This window comes from Dipteris shenzhenensis, chromosome 29 (assembly GCF_047967505.1).
Source record: "Dipteris shenzhenensis isolate YYH24624 ecotype China chromosome 29, Dip_SZ_1.0, whole genome shotgun sequence".
Classification (NCBI taxonomy): Eukaryota; Viridiplantae; Streptophyta; class Polypodiopsida; order Gleicheniales; family Dipteridaceae; genus Dipteris; species Dipteris shenzhenensis.
Window position 1 is genome coordinate 12,373,207 of NC_141624.1, and position 19,331 is coordinate 12,392,537.

Below are 19,331 nucleotides of genomic sequence, written 5' to 3' on the forward strand. Positions count from 1 at the left end.
GCAAAATGAAATTGAAGAACATTGGAAGACAAAAGAGAAATTACGTAAGGCAAGGTCGAACCCCAATGGGAGATAGGCTTATAAAAAGAAAACTTCGCAATCTTGGGGAATTGAAACCAGGAAGTGGAGGGTGCAAAAGGCAAGTCCAAAAAGCAAGGTAAGGTTTTTTTAGGCATAGGAATGTGACTATGTTAAGTCTTCTTTTAGCAAGGTAAGGTTGTTTTAGGCATAGGAATGTGACTATGTTAAGTCTTCTTTTAGCAAAGCTCTTATTTTTGCATGGTGCTTGTAGGAAAATTTTGGAGCCCCAGAAAGAGGATGTTGATCCAAATGCTCTTCCTGTGAAACAAATGAAAGGCCTATTTTCAAGTAGTATTGCGAAAGAGATGATTGAGGAAAAAAAGTAAAAAACAATTAAACGCAATGTGGTGCAAGAATTTGTCGAAAGCAACAAAGTTGATGTAAATTTAATTCAGGAGGCACTTGATGAGAGTGGAGTTAGTAGGAATGGTTATTCTTCCATTTTCAAGGCAGTATCATTAACTTTTAAGGATCAAAGGATCAAACGTGTCCTTCCAAATCCTGCAGAAGTGTGGAATTTGAGAGCCTTGCTTAATCAACAGGTAGATGAATTTACTGGACATTAGTTGCATATACTGAGGATGCTTTTAAAGGTAGTAAGGGTACCACTGTGTATAATCCATGGAATAACATTTTTGTTGATCATGAGCAATTACAAAGACGAATGGTTGAATTCTATGGGATCACACTTGATGAGTGTCAAGGATAGCTCATATTTGTTCTTAAGCTTGATGTGTGAAATTGTTGAGGAGAGGAAGATTGAATGGGTGACTATCACGCTTATGAATAGGGCACTTGAAACATTAATTAACAAAAGCAGACCCAAAGAATTTCAATGTACAATCAGGGAAGCACATATGGTGGTTAGGTGCATTTGAGGTAAGCACATTTTTAAATTTATGTTGAGTTTTAATCTTGATTATAATTAGTTGATGTGAACTTAAATAGAGGCTGTTTTTTTAATTGCAGGTAAAGACAGAGGATCACCGAACTCTATTTTGGGTGTTTCATCATATAGAAATACCTATAGTTATAAAAAACCAAGTTTAAGGATGTCAACTTGATGTCGAAGGCAAGGGAGACTTTCAAGTTGATTGGCATATGGCTGGGGACCTGAAAACCCTCAAGTGCATGTTCAACATAAGCAAAGGAGGTAATTCAAAATCCCCATGCCTTTATTGCAAGGATCCAACCCATGTGATGGATTCTAAATGGCGGAGAAGAGCGCCGAATAGGGATAAGATAGACCTAGATTTCAAAGAAGTACTTGATATTCCTTTGTGAAATGGTCTTCATGGAGGAGATGTGCACATCATAACATATCTCAAGAAGTTAGCCAATGGAAAAGATGTTCCAATTAAGCCATCAATTGGTGGAGTCAAAGCAAGACGGTTTTTATCGAAACCACAAAGAGAAGGGAAGCTTGGTAGATGATCAAGGTATGTTTAAAGGGGGTGAGATACGGCCTTTGGAGGCATGTGCATAACACAGTCAAAGATGATGAGGCAGATGGTCTTGCTAGAAATGTCAAAGAAGAACTATGGAAATCTTTGGATAATCTTTTTACGTTTTGTGACAAAAAGAAATGGAGCAAGAGGGATCACTGTGCATTGGAAGAGGAGCTTAAAACCTCTGTAAAATCAATGAAGCAAGCCTGGACAAGTTGCAACATAACACACTACATGGTAAGCTAAGCTAATTTGATTTGTAAGACTGAGCAATTTCTTTCTTTCCACATAAAAAAAGTAACTTAATCTTCTCTATGATTGCAGCATATCCTCTATAACCAACTTCCATATTTCGTTAAAATTTATGGATGCCCTGCAATATCACTACTAGACACGGACCCTATTGCGATGCTTAAGTACCAACGTTTAGCATCCGCGGGACGCTAATCGTAGGTATTGGGAGTGGGGTTCGTTAAGGGTCGCTATATAGCGACTTTAGGCAAGCGTCGCTATATAGTGACGCTTGCCTAAAGTCACTATATAGCGACCCTTATCAGATTGGTAATGGTTGTTATATAGCGACACTGAGACAGTGTCCTATAGTGACGTTTTACAGAAATTTTTTTTTCGCATATCGACCTTAAAAGATAGTTTTTCCCAATGACATTTTTTTTTCATTTTCATACATGTTTGATCCTTTGAGAGAATAAAAGTACAAGAGGATGTACATCAAGCCTTTGAAGCTCATGTATTCATGTCCAAGTTTGAGGTGAAAAAAATCAATGAAGAGCATTTACGTCAATGGCTTAAGTCTAACGCGCCAAACAAGTCTATCTCTAATTCTATACTGAGTTGATCTCCTATATCATCATCGTACTCTAGCATTGTACGTTCACCTAAGAGTACTTGATTGTCTTCTTCAATAAAGTGTGGTGATTCTTGATGATCGTCATCTTCTTCCTCAATATCGTGATCTCCATCTTCCTCCCGTACGATGTCATTATGCACATCTTCGTCTTGGCTCATATTGTGATCTTCATCTTCTTTGCTAGATCCATCTGGATCAATTGGATCCGGCATTGGTAGTGGCATCTCCATATCCACATCTCTATCTTCAAAAATTTGCTTACTTCGTGGTGCAACCTGGATCACGTACCACCATCTTGGATCAGAATGATCCGGATGAAAAACCACCTATATTGAAGATGGGTGCCAAATGCTATCAATTATATATATGAAATTATGCTTAAGTACATGATGGCATGTGTGTGTGAAATCAAATCATGTGCTATCTGCCCACTGAACAATCGGCAATGCCTCTGAACACTTTGAAGTCTGCTCCACTGAACTGATGAATGACAAGTTTCAGGTAATGTGATGATGTGAAACCATATGTGAGCATATGGACTGACTCCGTTTAGGTACTAGTCGGGAATTTCGGGCATGGCTTAGATTGGCAACTTGGGGAGATTCAAAGCATCCCCTCTATGGCGATCTAGTCTACTCTAATCTAGATCTATACCAATCGTCAATCGATGAATGAATAGTTCTTTTTAAGTTCTAGGTCAAATGCGTCAATGTAGAGGCGGATGTGCATGTAGGAAGTGGATTTGTCTCAGCGAAGCTCAAAAGTGAGTGATACTTGTGCCAAAATGTGAGTGTGATGTGATGAGTGCATAGAGCACAAAAAATCAAGCGACTTTCCTTTTTGGAGCGCTCTCAAATTCTTCCTGGATCAAGAGATACAACTTGATTTAGGTGGAGGGGCAAAAGGAGTGAAAATGAGGTGAAAATGTGCTCAATGATGATGTGGCACTATGAGTCACATGCAGTGATGATGTGGCACTATGCCTAGCAAGAGGTGTTCCTATGAAGCCCTGTGCTAAGGTGGCAGGAATGGTTACATGAAGTGCCTCTGGAGCACTATGTGTGCCTGCAGAGGGTTAGTGTGCCATGTGGCACTGATGAGGTGGCAACAAGTGAGTAACCTAACTAGAGGTTAACCTGACTTAGGGGTTGGATTAACCAACCCTATGATTTTTCTAACCAGGGTTACTATACCCAGGTTAAGTTGACCCTGATGACATGGCACAGGTGATGTGGCAAGCATGGACTAGTCACGTGCTAATGTGGTAGTTGATTGGTCAATCCATTGATGTGGATAATGACGTGTCAGTGATGATGTGGTTGTGTTGACTAGACTATTGACGTGGTAGTCGGCTTTGCCATGTGGCAGATAAGGATGATGTGGCACCTAATGAGCCACTGATGATGTGGTAGTTTGGATAGGAGTGCCAAGTGGTGTGTGGTAACCCTAGAGGATAGGTTGGACACGTGTCGCCTTGCTAGTTGATGGTATCAATGTAGATATTGACATAATCTTTTAGATTCTGTCACCTTGTCGGATTTTGCCTATCGAGAGTGAGTCATCATTTGCTACGTGGATGTTGTTGCACTGTTGACTCATTCATGGCCAGAGGTGAAGGCGCTGTTTGAAGTAGGTGCCCGTGGAATTGTCTTGCTTGTGGAGCTTGGAGATGCCATGAGCGTTGTGAAGATGGTCATTGAGGCAAAGATTAGAGGAGCGCGCTTGCTGAGGTCATGAGGGTTCAGGCCCTGCTGAAATACCAAGGGCGTAGGAGTCACTGGAGCTTGTAGCAGAGATTTCGTGGTGAAGCTCGACTGGCTCGTTGGAGAGTGTTGAGGCGAGCTATGCAGATGGAGAGGTCGTTGGAGGTGACACACATTGCTTAGTCGCTCTGTTGGAGCTAGCTCGATTTTGAGACTAGTTGTTGGAGAGGGTCGTCGAAGTCGTGTGGTTGAAGGACTGGCCCGTGTGCATGGAGCCTTGGGTAGAGCTGTGCGAAGAGCTAGGCGGCTGGAGCGCATCTACTACTAGAAGCCCGTGAGGCTAGTTGGAGGACATCTACTAGGAGCGCAGATACTCATTGTTGTCGATGGAGGTCCACAGGCATTGCTGCATGGTTGTTGGAGCAGGCAGCAGAAGCGCTGGCCAATTGGAGAGGCGTTTGATCATTGGACGTATGGCTCTTGGAGCATAGAGGTGTATGAGGCATCCTAAAGGGCTCTTGGAGCAAAGAAGCTTATGAGGCATAGGGATCATTGGACGTAGGAGCTATTCAAGCAGATGGAGAGCCAATTCTTGAAGGCATGGATTTGCTATAGGTCTTGCTTGCTAGAGTCTGTGCGTCGCTACTGTGGGCTTTCATTGTGTGGAGGTGAAGCATGTTGTTGTAGCTAGTAGGAGCTCATGACTTGCAGAAGACTTGAGTCTCCTTGGCTTGCAAGATAGAAGAAACTATGGTGCTCTCCCTCTCCCTCAAAACTCACTAATACTCAGTCTTTAGAAGGAATGACATTCTCATTGGGTTCAAAATTTGAAACCTCCTCTCACACAAAATCTTTCAATGGATGGAAAGCTCTTCTTGAAGAATACTCAAAAGAGATGAATGGAAATTTCAACTCTTAAGGATGGAAATCTCTCTCAATGAATAGAAATTCTCACTCAATGGACGGAATTAATGAACAAAAATTTTCCTTCAAGAAAGCAAAAGTTCTCTCAATGGAAGAGAACATTCAATCTCTTGATCTCTCAATCTCAATCTCAATCTCTCTCGCAACGATCTCGATGCCTCAGTGGAAGGCAAGGGAGCTCTGATACCATGACAAAATATGAAGATGGGAGAGGAGAAGAGTGGAGATGAGGAGAGAGGGCATAGCTAGAGATCACACCACAAATGACTAACTGTACACTAAATTTAGTTGAAAATGTAGAATATATACAAACCCATTTAGGGTTAGGGTTACGGCATCTAACCCTTTCCTTTATAGCACTCTATTGGGTTAGTGCTATGCACATATGATCACGTGATGGTGCTATGCACACATGATCACATGATGTTGAGCGTGAACTCTCAACACTACATACTCCATTGGCATCACTTCCTGTAGCCCAAAGGCTAGGCTGAAGGGGGTGCAGTTCGTGGCCACCTTATAGGATGTTTTGTAGGCCCATAAGGCTGTAGTGAGCTTATGCTTCCAGTCAGTATGACTGGCCTACTATGCAAGTTATGATCTTACAACAAGTTTTATTGGAGCTCTCTGCCAAGCCATTCACACTAGGATAGTATGGCATTGACGTCCTATGTATGATCATGAATTTACTAGTTAGGATTGCTATAGTTTCGTTGAGGAAATGAGTTCCTCGTCCGATGACTAGCTCTAAGGGACATCTTGTGAAGAGAGTGGAAGAGAAGTAAGGAGTCTCACTTGCAGCTTTCTCACATACACAATGGGGGAATACACACAAAGGTGGAGGCTGAAAACAGTTTTTATCTTCTTAGTTGTGAAAGCCAAAACAACTCTCTCTCTAAGTACAAAAGGAATAGGTGAACCCTATATGTGGTCTCAAACCAAACTCAGCTAACCTAGGTGGCATACTAACTGAGCCACTAACTAGAGTACATAAAGATAGCTATCATCCAGCTATTATTCATGGGCGGTGTACCAACTGCATCTGCAGCTATAACAAGTCGGTGACATAAATGCACAACGGTCACCTTGGCATATCATGAGTGGATCTCAATATCTCAACACTCTCCCTCAAGCTCAATCCCAATTCCTGCACACCAAGCACGTCTCTGAACTTACGCAGCTTCTCTGCACCTAGTGCCTTCATGAATATGTCAGCTACCTGATCCTTTGTGCTGACATAAACTAGATCAATAAAACCTACTAGAACCTTCTCTTGCACATAGTGGTAATGCACCTCATTGTGCTTTGTTCTAGCATGATAGACTGGGTTATTTGCCAAGTGTATACTGCTCATGTTGTCACAATAAATGACAAATGGCCCATCTATAGACTGATGCATATCATCAAGTAGCTTACGCAACCAAGCTACCTCACATGCAGCCATTGCTGCACCCCTGTACTCAGCCTCTATGCTTGACAAGGTAGCTGTAGGCTGTTTCTTGCTGCTCCAAGTGATTGCAGCACTCCCAAAAGAGAACACATATCCACTGGTAGATCGTCTATTAGAAATACTACCAGCCCAATCAGCATCAGTGAATCCATGCAACTGTACCTGAACCCCAGTCTCGAACCCTAGTCTCATAAAATAGTCCATACTGCAATGTGGACTTCACATACCTCAGTATGCGTCTAGCTGCATCCAAATACAATTTCCTTGGAGCCTACATAAATTGACTTACCAACCCAACAACATAGCTCAAATCTGGCTTGGTAATAGTCATATAAATCAAACTTCCTACTATGCGTTTGCACATAGTAGGGTCTTCCAGAAGCTCACCTGCATCTGCGCTCAACTTCACATTCTGCTCCAAAGGAGTTGAAATAGGCTTGCAGCCTATCATCCCATATTTGGACAGCATGTCTAATCCATACTGCCTCTGCAAGAGCCATATCCCACTTGTGGATCTAATCACCTCAATGCCCAAGAAGTAACACAGCTCTCCCAAATCCTTCATCTCAAACTTCTACTTCAATAGCATTCACACGAAGGATATCTTCATCACTATCACCTGTGATGATCAAATCATCAACATAAATGACAAGCAGCATAATGCCTTTCTCTGTTTTTCTCACATAAAGTGAGAAATCTTCCTTGGAAATATGAAAGCCAATAGTGACAAGATACTGTCCTATCTTGTCAGACCATGCTCTAGGTGCTTGCTTCAAGCCATACAAGGCTTTCTTCAACCTGCAAACAAACTCAGGATGAAGAGCATGCACATAACCTGGTGGCTGCTCCATATAGACCTCTTCTTGCAAATCACCATGCAAGAAAGCATTATTTACATCCATCTAATATAAAGACCATCCCTTTGATGCAGCCATAGCAATGACTGCTCTTACAGTTGCCATCCTTGCAACCGAACTGAATGTTTCTTCATAATCAATGCCATATATCTGTGCATACCCCTTGACAACTAATCTTGCCTTGTATCTGTTCACAAAACCATCTGCATTGTGCTTCACCTTATAAACCCACTTGTAGCCAATTGCATTCTTGTCTTAATGCAAAGGCACCAATTCCCATGTAGCATTTGCTTATAAGGCATCCATTTCTTCATCCATGGCTTTCTCCCATTTTTCTTTTCCCATGGCTTGCACAAAAGAAGGGGTTCTGGTTCTTGTATTTTCTCTCTACACATTATGCAACTCATGCTTGAGTTGCATTTTCCTGGCTTGCGTATTTGTGCTATACATTTTTGTCAAAGTATCCCATGCCTCCTTCGGCGTGCTTGCATCCGTAATATGCACAATCATAGAATCTGAAATACTGATAGAGAGCCAGTTCATAACTTTTCCAGCTCTCTCATGCCATCCTTTAAATGCCTACAACTCCTGTTGATTGGGAACATTAGGAATAACTGGTTCTTGTTTAGCTCCAGTAATGAACTCCCAATAGCCTTTTCCCTTAAGAAAATTCGTCATTCTAAACTTCCATGCTTGGAAGTTGTTCTTGTCAAGAATGCCATTACAGAACACTGCAAAATATTCTCTCACTGCAAAAAACACAACTTCTGCCTCATAAGGGCAAATTTGCAAAACTGACGAAAGTGGTATTTGACCACACAGTCACTTCCTAGTGACGAGTATGCATCAACAGGAAATAAGAATGATTCTGTCACTCCCAATATCTTTGCGCACAGGCATACGATGCAATTTCTATGGCAACTTTTCACCGACCTGTAGAACAGTGGTCGCACAGCAAAAATAGGGCACTTTTCTGAGTGCTTGCGAAAAACTTCTGCCAGCAAAACGGCCCTGAAATGGCTAGCCAAACGGGCCTCGAAATGGCCTCGAATAAAAAAAAATATATTGCCCTTTCGCCACACCACGAAGGGCGTCCCAATCTGAGAGTGCACTCTTGCACTTTCTGGCTGTGCTACCTGTAGAGATTTGCTCCCAAGCTCGAAAAAGAACAGCAACAATGATCCTCTTACCAAGACACCACGAACTTGGTTTGCTTTCTTGAGTTGCTTACCACGAATCGAGTTCTGATACCATGTGAAGAGAGTGGGAGAGAAGTAAGGAGTCTCACTTGTAGCTTTGTCACATACACAAAGGGGGAATACACACAAAGGTGGAGGCTGAAAATAGTTTTTATCTTCTTAGTTGTGAAAGCCAAAATAACTCTCTCTCTAAGTACAAAAGGAATAGGTGAACCCTATATGTGGGTCTCAAACCAAACTCAGCTAACCTAGGTGGCATACTAACTGAGCCACTAACTAGAGTACATAAAGATAGCTGTCATCTAGCTATTATTCGTGGGTGGTGTACCAACCGCATCTGTAGCTAACAAGTCGGTGACATAAATGCACAATGGTCACCTTGGCATATCATGAGTGGAGCTCGATATCTCAACACATCTAAACCACCTGATAACTTGCTCATATAAGAATTTAGCAGTGGATCTCGCATTTGCCTTCACGGTGGCTCTCCCTTCTACCCACTTGGTGAAGTAATCTGTGGCCAAGATGATGTATCTGGCCCTGGTTCCTTTAGTCGCTGGGCTTATAGGTCCAATAAAATTGATTTCCCATTTCTCAAAGGGATGATTGATTAATATTCTAGTGAAGGGCATCATGTCCACCTTATGTGGGATTTGCACACGTTGGCAGGGGTCGCATTGTTTAATAAATTTGGTTGCATCTCCGAAGAGAGCCGGCCATCAACAACCAATCTGGAGCACCTTATGTGCTATAACATCAGTGGAAAAATGCCCTCCCGCAATCCCAGAGTGGGCTTTTTCGAGCACTTTGATGTATTCATGCTTGCACACACATCTACGCATGATGCCATCTTTGCCTATGCGGTATAGTTTGCTTGCAATTAGCTGATACACCGTTGAGTCCTTAATGAGTTTGTGGGCTCTGTCTTTCTTGAGAGCTTGGCCCAGGGGTAGGCCATTGGCCAAGTAGTGACCGATCTCGGTGGCCCATTCAGATATGATGTTGATGAGAAAGATGGAAGCATCAGGGAGGTCATCTTTGACTCCCATCAGCAGGGCTTCACTGTTTGGGATTCTTGATAAGTGGTCAGCTAGGACATGAGTCTTCCCCTTATGTATAGCGACTGTGAACTCAAACTCTAAGAGGATTAGCATCCACCTGGTGATGCATCCCGTCATGCATGGCTTGTTGACCAAGTATAACAATGCTTGGTGGTCCACAAAGAAGATGAACTTGTTGGCCAACAAGTAGTGCTTGAACTTCTTGACTACATAGACCATGGCCACACCCTCCCTCTTGGTTGTTGTGTAGTTGATTTTGGCCTCATTCAGTTGACAATTCGCAAAGTACACCGAGTAGTCTAGGTTATGCTACCTTGGTTGGTGGGCTAGCACACACTCGAGCAAAATTGGAAGTGTCTATCTGAATGTGGAATATTAGATCCTAGTTTGGTGCTCTCAAGACTGGTGCGATGGCCAACACTAGATTGAGGGTTTCTAAGGAATTCTGGCATTCCTCAGTCCACTCAAAGAATACTAGCAGCTTGTATAAGGGGCGGGCTATGTTCGCATAGAACAAGATGAACCTTCTATAGTAGCCCATGTGGCCAGTAAATTGTTGTACTCCCTTGGGTGGTAGTTCCAAGATGAGTTTAATTTTTTTGTGGTCCATGGAAAGTCCATTCGAGGACACTATGTGGTCGAAAATTATGCCATGTTTGACCCAGAATTGGCACTTAAGGAGATTCACGGATATGCGGTACAATCATCATTTTTCTAGGATGTCATAGGTATTTTAGGTGGTCATCCCACGTCGAGCTCACGCATATGTCATCCAAGAAGACTTACATGAAGTCCCTCAAGTACTCCTTGAAAACCGTGATCATCATCCGTTGAAAGGTGGCAGGTGCATTGGTCAACCCAAATATCATTACTCTAGCCACACACACACCCCATTCTGTTGTGAAGGCTGGTTTGTGTTGACCTTGTGGGGCGATGGACACTTGGTTGTATCCAAAGAATCCATCTAGGAAGCTATAGGCTTCCTTTCCAGATACCCTTTCTAGGTTTCATGAATGGCAATGGGTAGTGGTCGCGCCTGGTGGCAGCATTAACTTTTTTCAAATCCATGCATACTCAAATCTTTCCAATGTTCTCAACACTTGCTTAGCCTAACATTTGTGAAGATAGTGGGAGAGAGGGAAGGACTCTCACTTGCGGCTTTCTCACATGCACAATGGGGGAATACACACAAAGGTGGAGGCTGAAAACAGTTTTCCTCTTCTTAGTTGTGAAAGCCAAAAGAACTCTAGTACAAAGAAATAGAAGAACCCTATATGTGGGTCTCAAACCAAACTCAACTAACTAAGGTGGCATACTAACTGAGCCACAAACTAGAGTAGATAAGGATAGCTGTCATCTAGCTATTATTCGTGGGTGGTGTACCAACCGCATCTGCACTGGTAGATCGTTTTCATTTAGCATGGCCCGAGATACCTCTCCAATATGCCTATTTTTCCTTTCTACAATTCCATTTTGCTGTGGGGTATGATTGCATGAATATTGCCGCTTTATGCCATGCTCCTGCAAGAACCTTGCAAACTCATTTGAGAGGTACTCTCCCCCTCCATCTGACCTTAGGCATTTTATTTGCAGGCCTATTTCTTTTTTAACCATAGCTTTAAAAAGTTTGAAGTGCCCAAACACTTCACTTTTCTTTTTCATAAAATACACCCAAACTTTTCTGTTGAAGTCATCAATAAAAGAGACAAAATAGTGACAGCCTCCAATAGATGCAGCTTTAGTAGTCCACACATTAGAGTGGATTAATTCCAATGGCTTTTTACTCTCTTGAACATGCCTAGGAAATGGTTTCCTTGCCTGTTTTCCAAATTGACAGGCTTCACAAACCTTATGCATTTCTGCAACCTTGAATTTAGGCAATCCTGCAACAATATTTTGGGCTTGCATTGATTTAAGTCGTTGTATGTTAACATGACCAATGCGTTTATGCCAGATATCAATATCTGCAACAACAACGGTCCCATGTGCAAACATCGCTGCACTCAATTCAGGCATGTCAGCATCCAACATAAACATCCTGCCCTTTTTCTTTCCTTTTGCTATCAAGCGATCGTTATTTTTCATATCCTCAACAAAGCATCCATGAGGATTAAATCTGACCTGCAAGTCGTGCTCAACCATTTGACCAACAGAAACCAGGTTCTTGGTGATGTTCGGGACATGAAATACATCAGACAGGTATTTCTTTTTCCCATCCTGCATAGACAAAGGAATTTTACCAATCTGCACAATAGGATATGCAGTATCATCACCAGTCTCCACCTCGTCTCCACAAATCCTGGTTTTTCCATTTTCGTTGCATCCTGCATCCACTCTGCATGACTTGTCATGTGGTTTGATGCACCTGACTCAACATACCACACATCATTTCGTTCTTCTGCACTTGTCACAGAATCGGTCATGTGCTGCACCATAAATAGATGCTCATTTCTGTCATCACCCTGTCTACTAGAAGATGCATAATTGCCTTGCTGCAATTTTCCATTCATAATGTCATTCTGCTTTTTGTAGCAATCTTTAGCCATATGTCCCATTTTTCCACAGTAGTAGCATTCAACATTGCTGTTTGCATTTTGGCCTCTCTGCCATCCACCACGGCCTCTTTGGCTCCCCCTGCCTCTAGAGTTACCATGTCCTCCTGCATAGGACTGGTTTTCTTGAGTTTGCTGCATATTTTGATTTCTACCACGGCCTGCAGATCGGCCTCCTCTACCTCTGCCTCTACCTCTTCCAGCATTTGAGTAGAAGACAGTTTCTTTTGAAGTTCCTCCTGAAGAAGATGCACCCCCATTTCTCTGCTCTTCAGAAATTAGAAGAGCAAACAACTCTTCAAAATCAGGAAATTTTTCACGGACGGCAATGGAAGTCCGGAACTATGCATAATCCTTTCCTAGACCATTCAAGGTCACAGAAACTAGATCATCATCTTCCACTGGCGACCCAATGGAAGCAAGTGCATCTGCAATTTTCTTCACCTTCATGTGGTAGTCATTTATGCTCAAATTTTCTCTCTGCACATTGTGCAACTCCTGTTTGAGCTGCATTTTCTTGGCTTGCGTATTTGTGCTGTACATTTTTGCCAAAGTATCCCATGCCTCCTTTGGCATACTTGCATCCTGAATATGCACAATCATAGAATCGAAAATACTGATAGACAGCCAGTACATAACTTTCCTGGCTCTCTCATGCCATCCTTTAAATGCCTGCATTTCCTGTTGATTGGGAACATTAGGAAGAACTGGTCCTTCTTCATTTCCTGTAATGAACTCCCAATAGCCTTTTCCCATAAGGAAATTTGTCATTCTAAACTTCCATGCCTGGAAGTTGTTCTTGTCAAGCTTTTCTGTAACAATCTGTGAAAGAGAATCAGACGCCATTACAGAACACTACAAAATATTCTGTCATTGTGAAAAACACAGCTTTTGCCTCACACGGGCAGATCTGCAAAACTGACGAAAGTGGTATTTGACCACGCAATCACTTCCTAGTGACGATTTTGCATCAACAGGCAACAAGCATGATTCTGCAACTTCCAATATCTATGTACACAGGCATACGATGCAATTTCTGTGGCAACTTTTCACCGACTAGCCGAGCAATGGTCACACAGCAAAAACAGGGCCTTTTCCTGAGTGCCTGCGAAGAACTTCCGCCTTCAAAACGGGCCCCGAAAGGGCCTCGAATCAGAAAAATAAAGTCACTGAGGGCTTCTCCCATCTCCCGCAGCATATACTACACTTCTGGCTGTGCTACCTGTAGAGATTTGCTCCCAAACTCGAAATAGGAAAGCAATACTGGTCCTCTTACCAGGACACCGCGAACTTGGTTTGCTTTCTTGAGCTCCTTACCACGAACAAGGCTCTGATACCATGTGAAGATAGTGGGAGAGAGGGAAGGAGTCTCACTTGCGGCTTTCGCACATGCACAATGGTGGAATACACACAAAGGTGGAGGTTGAAAACAGTTTTCCTCTTCTTAGTTGTGAAAGCCAAAAGAACTCTAGTACAAAGAAATAGAAGAACCCTATATGTGGGTCTCAAACCAAACTCAACTAACTAAGGTGGCATACTAACTGAGCCACAAACTAGAGTAGATAAGGATAGCTATCATCCAGTTATTATTTGTGGGCGGTGTACCAACCGCGTCTGCAACTAACAAGTCGGTGACATAAATGCACAACGGTCACCCTGGCATATCGCGAGTGGAGCTCGATATCTCAACAACATTCATGCGTGGTTGCATGATTGAAGGCCATCCCCGCCTCTGAGCAATAGGAGCCACGCTACGAGTAGCACAAGTTAGAGAAATGGCGGAAGTCCGGGCCACATTGGAAGGATGTTGTAGAGCTTGAATTGGAAGAACAAGAGCAATGCACAGTTAGGAATGTTGGACATGTACACGAGAAGGAAAAGCAAAACAAAGTATGCTGGAAGAAAGGAGATGGAAAGGTGAGAAACTCACCTTGATATGCTCTGGTGAAAATATGGACCCATTTTGTTTCTTCGGTTGGGAACCACACCTACTTTTGTTGTCTCTTCCCTTGCCATCGCCAAGCAAATTCTTGATGTCCATGACATCGAGTTTGCAAATAGGCCACATCTAGAATTCGGTGATCGTGTCTTCTATGAAAGCCAAGGTGCTGCTTTGTTGGAGTACAATGCGACTTGGAGGGATATTTGCAAGATGTATGTGTAAGAGATCTTGTCCTCCAAGAGCATACGACTACACAAACGCCTCAGAGATGAAGAAACTTTTGTTCTCCTATAGGATGTCGAAAAGCTATGTGGTTTAGTTATACTGGTTTGAAAAAGTGTATTCCAGTGGACTCTAGACATCATGACATGCATATTGTTCAGTGAGCGTTCTGAAGGGTAACTCTCAGGTTTTGTAGATCTGATTACGCTCTAGCTTCAGAGTTCAAAGACTTATATCGATATTTGTATGTATGCTTTTTATGTTGTATGGTTTAAAAAGCATAAAACCTTCATAAATGAGACTAATTATAATCAATTTAGTGGCTAAAAATTAAAATCAATCCAATCTAAGGGCTCATATTCATTACATGTGGCTAAGGGAGATGGAAGAAAACAAAAACGTCTCTTTAGGCTGCCTACCGTAAATATGTAGATTATATGCATACACCTCCCATTTATACATGGTGGAGCTTACGTGGGAAGCAGAAATACTAGGGGAGATTTTATATATATGTATATATATATATAGTATGAATATGTAGGGCAGGGGTGCATATAGGAGAGTGTAAAGTGTCAAAGGCCCATTAGGTAAAGTGAGAATTAAAATTAGGAAGGAGGACTAATTAAAAAATATAGAGTGCCCATGGGTACTTAATAAGAAATTCAATATTACTCTACTATGGGGATGAAATGGGAACATGTTTTTTATTCTAAGCACACGGTTGTTTTTGTATCAATAAATATATAGTAAAACTGAATAATAAAAATGGTTGGTTGAATGGAAATAATAGTAAATAAATAAATAAAAGGAGGGGAAATATAAAATTATTATAGTGTGGGAAAAAAATGGGGGGGCATGAAGAGTATATGGTATGGAGGCTAGAGGTGAGTTATCGCACAAGATAGGAGTAAATTATTATGAGGGGAATCAGACCATTAGTTAGAGTTTAAGGGAAGGGTGGGGAAAAGTAGAGGGGGTACAATTTAAAAGGAAAGGGGGGCTTAAAGTGTTAGATATCAATGCTCCACTCTCGTGTAACTATGCGGGAACTAGCTAACTCTATTTGTAAGCCCCCCATATGAGGAGAAGGCATTTGAGTAGCTCGGTTATCCGGTAGGTCCTGGTTTGGACACTAGATGGGGGCCATGTGTGGTCTAATGGCTAGACGGCTTCAGATAGAGTTGGCACACCGCCAACTAGGCTACATGCAAGTGCGGGAAGGCATCCCTTGACTGACCGCACTGAGGGTAGATGGAGCATTTCCCAGGGCAGCCCACCTCGGGTTGCGGGGCCTGTTTGGAGCCTCAGATGATCTCGGATGGCTCTGGGCCAAACGGACACCGTAGGGAAGTTGCTCTGTCTTGTGCACCGGTTCTATCGTATGGTCGATGGCCTATTTTGGGACTGACCCCCAGTCGACTGTTTTGGGCGGATTGGGTCGGTCACGAGTTGTGGGGAAATGACTTGAGTGTGGAAGACTTGACAACACCCCTTTGCATAGTGAAAAGACAAAAGAGTGAAGCTAGACAATCGAATAGGTCTAATTGCATTAACGAAAAAGTTTGTACAAGTCAGTGAATCCCTACTTATAAAGCAAACCAGCAATGGGCCATTTTCTAGAAATGAGTTCGTGGAAACTGTATAGAATTTGAGCTTGGATAAGTCCTTGCAAGTGTCACTTCTATTGAAGAGGGGAGTCTGCCTACCTATCACCATCCAACAAGCAAAACAGTGCGAACCAGTTTTAACTTTAGTTGGGAAGACAGGTGTCATTAACACCCCTCCCTTGTTATTGGAGTCACAATAAAAAATAACACTTGGCCATACACTTATCAATCTTAATGTAAATACAAGATTATTTGGCTAGAAGAATGAGTTTAGAGGTTATAGAGAGAGAAATATTGAACCTTTATAGAAAGGGGGGGTAGGTGAGAAGAGTGTGGGAGGGGAGGCAATTGTGGAGGAGGCATAGTGATGCTAGAAGGTATAGTTATTAAAAAACCAAGCCAAAATGATTTTTAAAACAGAGGGAGATTTAATACAAATTAATAGAAATAAAAGGGGGAATTAATGTAAAAGTAATGGGGGGGAAGGGGGGAATTAATGTAAAAAGATGTGGAGGGAAATTGAACTAATGAAGATGGAAGTGTAATTGTAAGGGTAATTAAGAAAGGAAGGGAGGGGGTTAGAAGAGGAAAATATAAGTGATTAAAAATAATTAATCTAAATAAAGGTAATCTAAAAAGAAAAAAAGAAAAAAAGGATAATTAAATGGGTTAAGTAAGTTAAACATAATCTTTGTAGAGAGTTAATTTGGAAGTGGGGAAAGTGGGTTTAATTTTTTAAGAAAATTTAAAGAAAGAGATAAAGAAAGGTGGATGTTTATAAAAGGATATAAGAATGAAAGGGGGGGTGGGGGGGGTAATGCGAGGAGGTACGAGGAAGAAAATAATAAAAAATATTAGAAATTAAGAAAGAAGGAAAAAATATATTAGGAAATAATAAAAGGGAAGATAGGGGAAAGAAAATAAGAAAAAATATTAGAAATTGAGAGAGAGAGAGAGAGAGAGAGAGAGAGAGAGAGAGAGAAGGGAACATTTAGTGGAAAGCAAAGGGGAAAATGAGGAAAAATTAGGTGTCATAGGGAAAATTTAGGAAAATAAGAAACAAAAATGGAAATTTTTGGCAAATAAAGAAAAATGACAGAAAATATAATAAATTTTTTAAAAATTTTGAGAAAAATAAGGAAAACTAAAGTACAAGAAGGGAGGTAAATAATTAAAATTTTATTTGAAGAATTTAGAAAAGTAGAGAGAGAGAGAGAGAGTAGAGAAAAAGTAGGCAAAAATTAAGAAAAGTTTAGAAAACTATTTAAGAAAAAATTAAAAAGTGAAGAAAATTAAAAATAATGGAAATAATAGGGAGAATTACAAAATAATTAGCAGAATTAGGAAAAAATATAGGAAGCACTAGGGGAAACTAGGGGAGAATAGGAAAAATTAGGAGAAAACTATGAAAATTAAAAAAAGGTACTAGAGTGGGGTAAACTGAGAGGTTTTAGGGGAGTTTAAGAGAAAGAGAGGGGAGAAAAGAGTAGAGAGAGAGTGAGGGAAAAAGTCTAGAGAGAGGGAGAAAGGGGGAAAGGAATTATAAAAGGGTTTTCAAGGGATTATAAAGGGCTAAAAAGTAATTGGTATGTTCAAGAGGAAAAAAGAGGATAGTAAGTGTGTATGTGTGTGTGTGTGCGTGTACTGGAGGATTACCAAAAAGCTAGTGGAGAAAAGCGAGCAGCCCCAAATAAGCGAGCAAGATTAAGTAGGTTTCAAGGGGGCGAGAACCTCATTCAGCATCTTATTCCTCTCATTATCATTAGAACAATTAATGTGATCATAAGCAAATTAAACATATTCCAACAATGAACTGAAACTCACAATTAACTTCTCTTTCATCCCCATACTATCACATTTGAGTCATTGTGGAGGGGTAGAGACACAACAATACATAAAAGTTGCAATAAAAAAAGCAAAGACTACTCAAATTGAACATCCACACAGCAAGATAATGATAGATCACAAGGTAGAATATATGACTGAAAATATGTAAACATGATCATGTGCTACATATACATATCATGTCTTTTATGCTTGCAGAAGATCATCCATACATTCGATCCAAAAACATGGAAACAGAACTAACTATGTCAAAAGAAATAAAACACATTTTCATCATAAGGATTAATTTTGCTTAGTGAAAATACCTATGTAATCTGGACAATACCATACTTTAAAAAACTTAGGGAGCCAAAAAAGGATTTTAGCCCTCCATACTTCTATTATGACCAATGTTTGAATGATAGTTCTATCGGAACTAGAAATGAATGCATCTAACTGCTATGTTGAGTGCTCATCCAATATCCTATAGACTATTATGTTAAACTCAATACGTGACCACAAACTCAAGCATAAGAGGAGCATGATTCAAGTGAAATAATTGGCAAAGACACTTTGTAACTAGTATCCTACTGCATCTAACGAAAAATATGCACTAGGCATTAACAAGCTTCTATTTCCACCCCTATAAGCAAACTCGTATCCTATAGTATGAAAAACTTTAAGACAAACATTGCACTTAATGCATCAATTAAGCCAGTGACTACTCATCATGCATAATCGAACAGTCATCAAGGAAAGTCTAGTCAAGCAAGTTGAAGCAAAAAACCAAATATCTATTCGGATCTATGCCATGGTGTATCTGCCAACCATGAGTAGCAAAAGAACCTATGAAAAAAGCAAAATAGGGATTATGCCACTCTACCATGATCACTTCCATGCTACAAATAAGGGAATACATAGTCGTTTTAGGGTACTTTTAGGGTTCATTCCCAACCACTAAAAAGAGAGCCAATGCTATTTATTTGTATTCATAAAATCTTTATGAACATTATCATGTTCAATATAAGGATAGGAGCCAGCTCAATGGGTAGTCTTAAACAAATATAAATACTATTCAAATTTTAACCTTATGCAAAATATATTTTTTAAACACAAAGTCAAACTTGATTATACATATAGATGGGAATCAAGTCACCATTGTAAGTATGTATTTAGTAATTAAGTTGAAAATATTCCCTTAGAAAAATAGCTCAATCAAGATAGTACCCATATTATATATCCAAAATTTACAAGATCTCATTCATACCATTAGATTGTTTTCATCACTTGTCAAAAGTACTAACCTCAATTGGCATTATGTATTTGGGTCAAAATAGTTTTTAGTATAGGATATAATGGAGCAATACATTTATGTAATATCTAGTGATCATAGTTTCTAATATAGGATAAAATGGAGCATAGAGTGTCATTAAAAAATGATAATATACCTTCTTTGACCATATACAAGTATCATGCATTCATAAAAAAAGTTAGTCATAAACTGCAATATAATGTGCCGATAATGCATGTACATTAAATCTTCACATGTTAGAATGTGAGAAAGGGAATAATTTAACTATGAAATCAGGGATC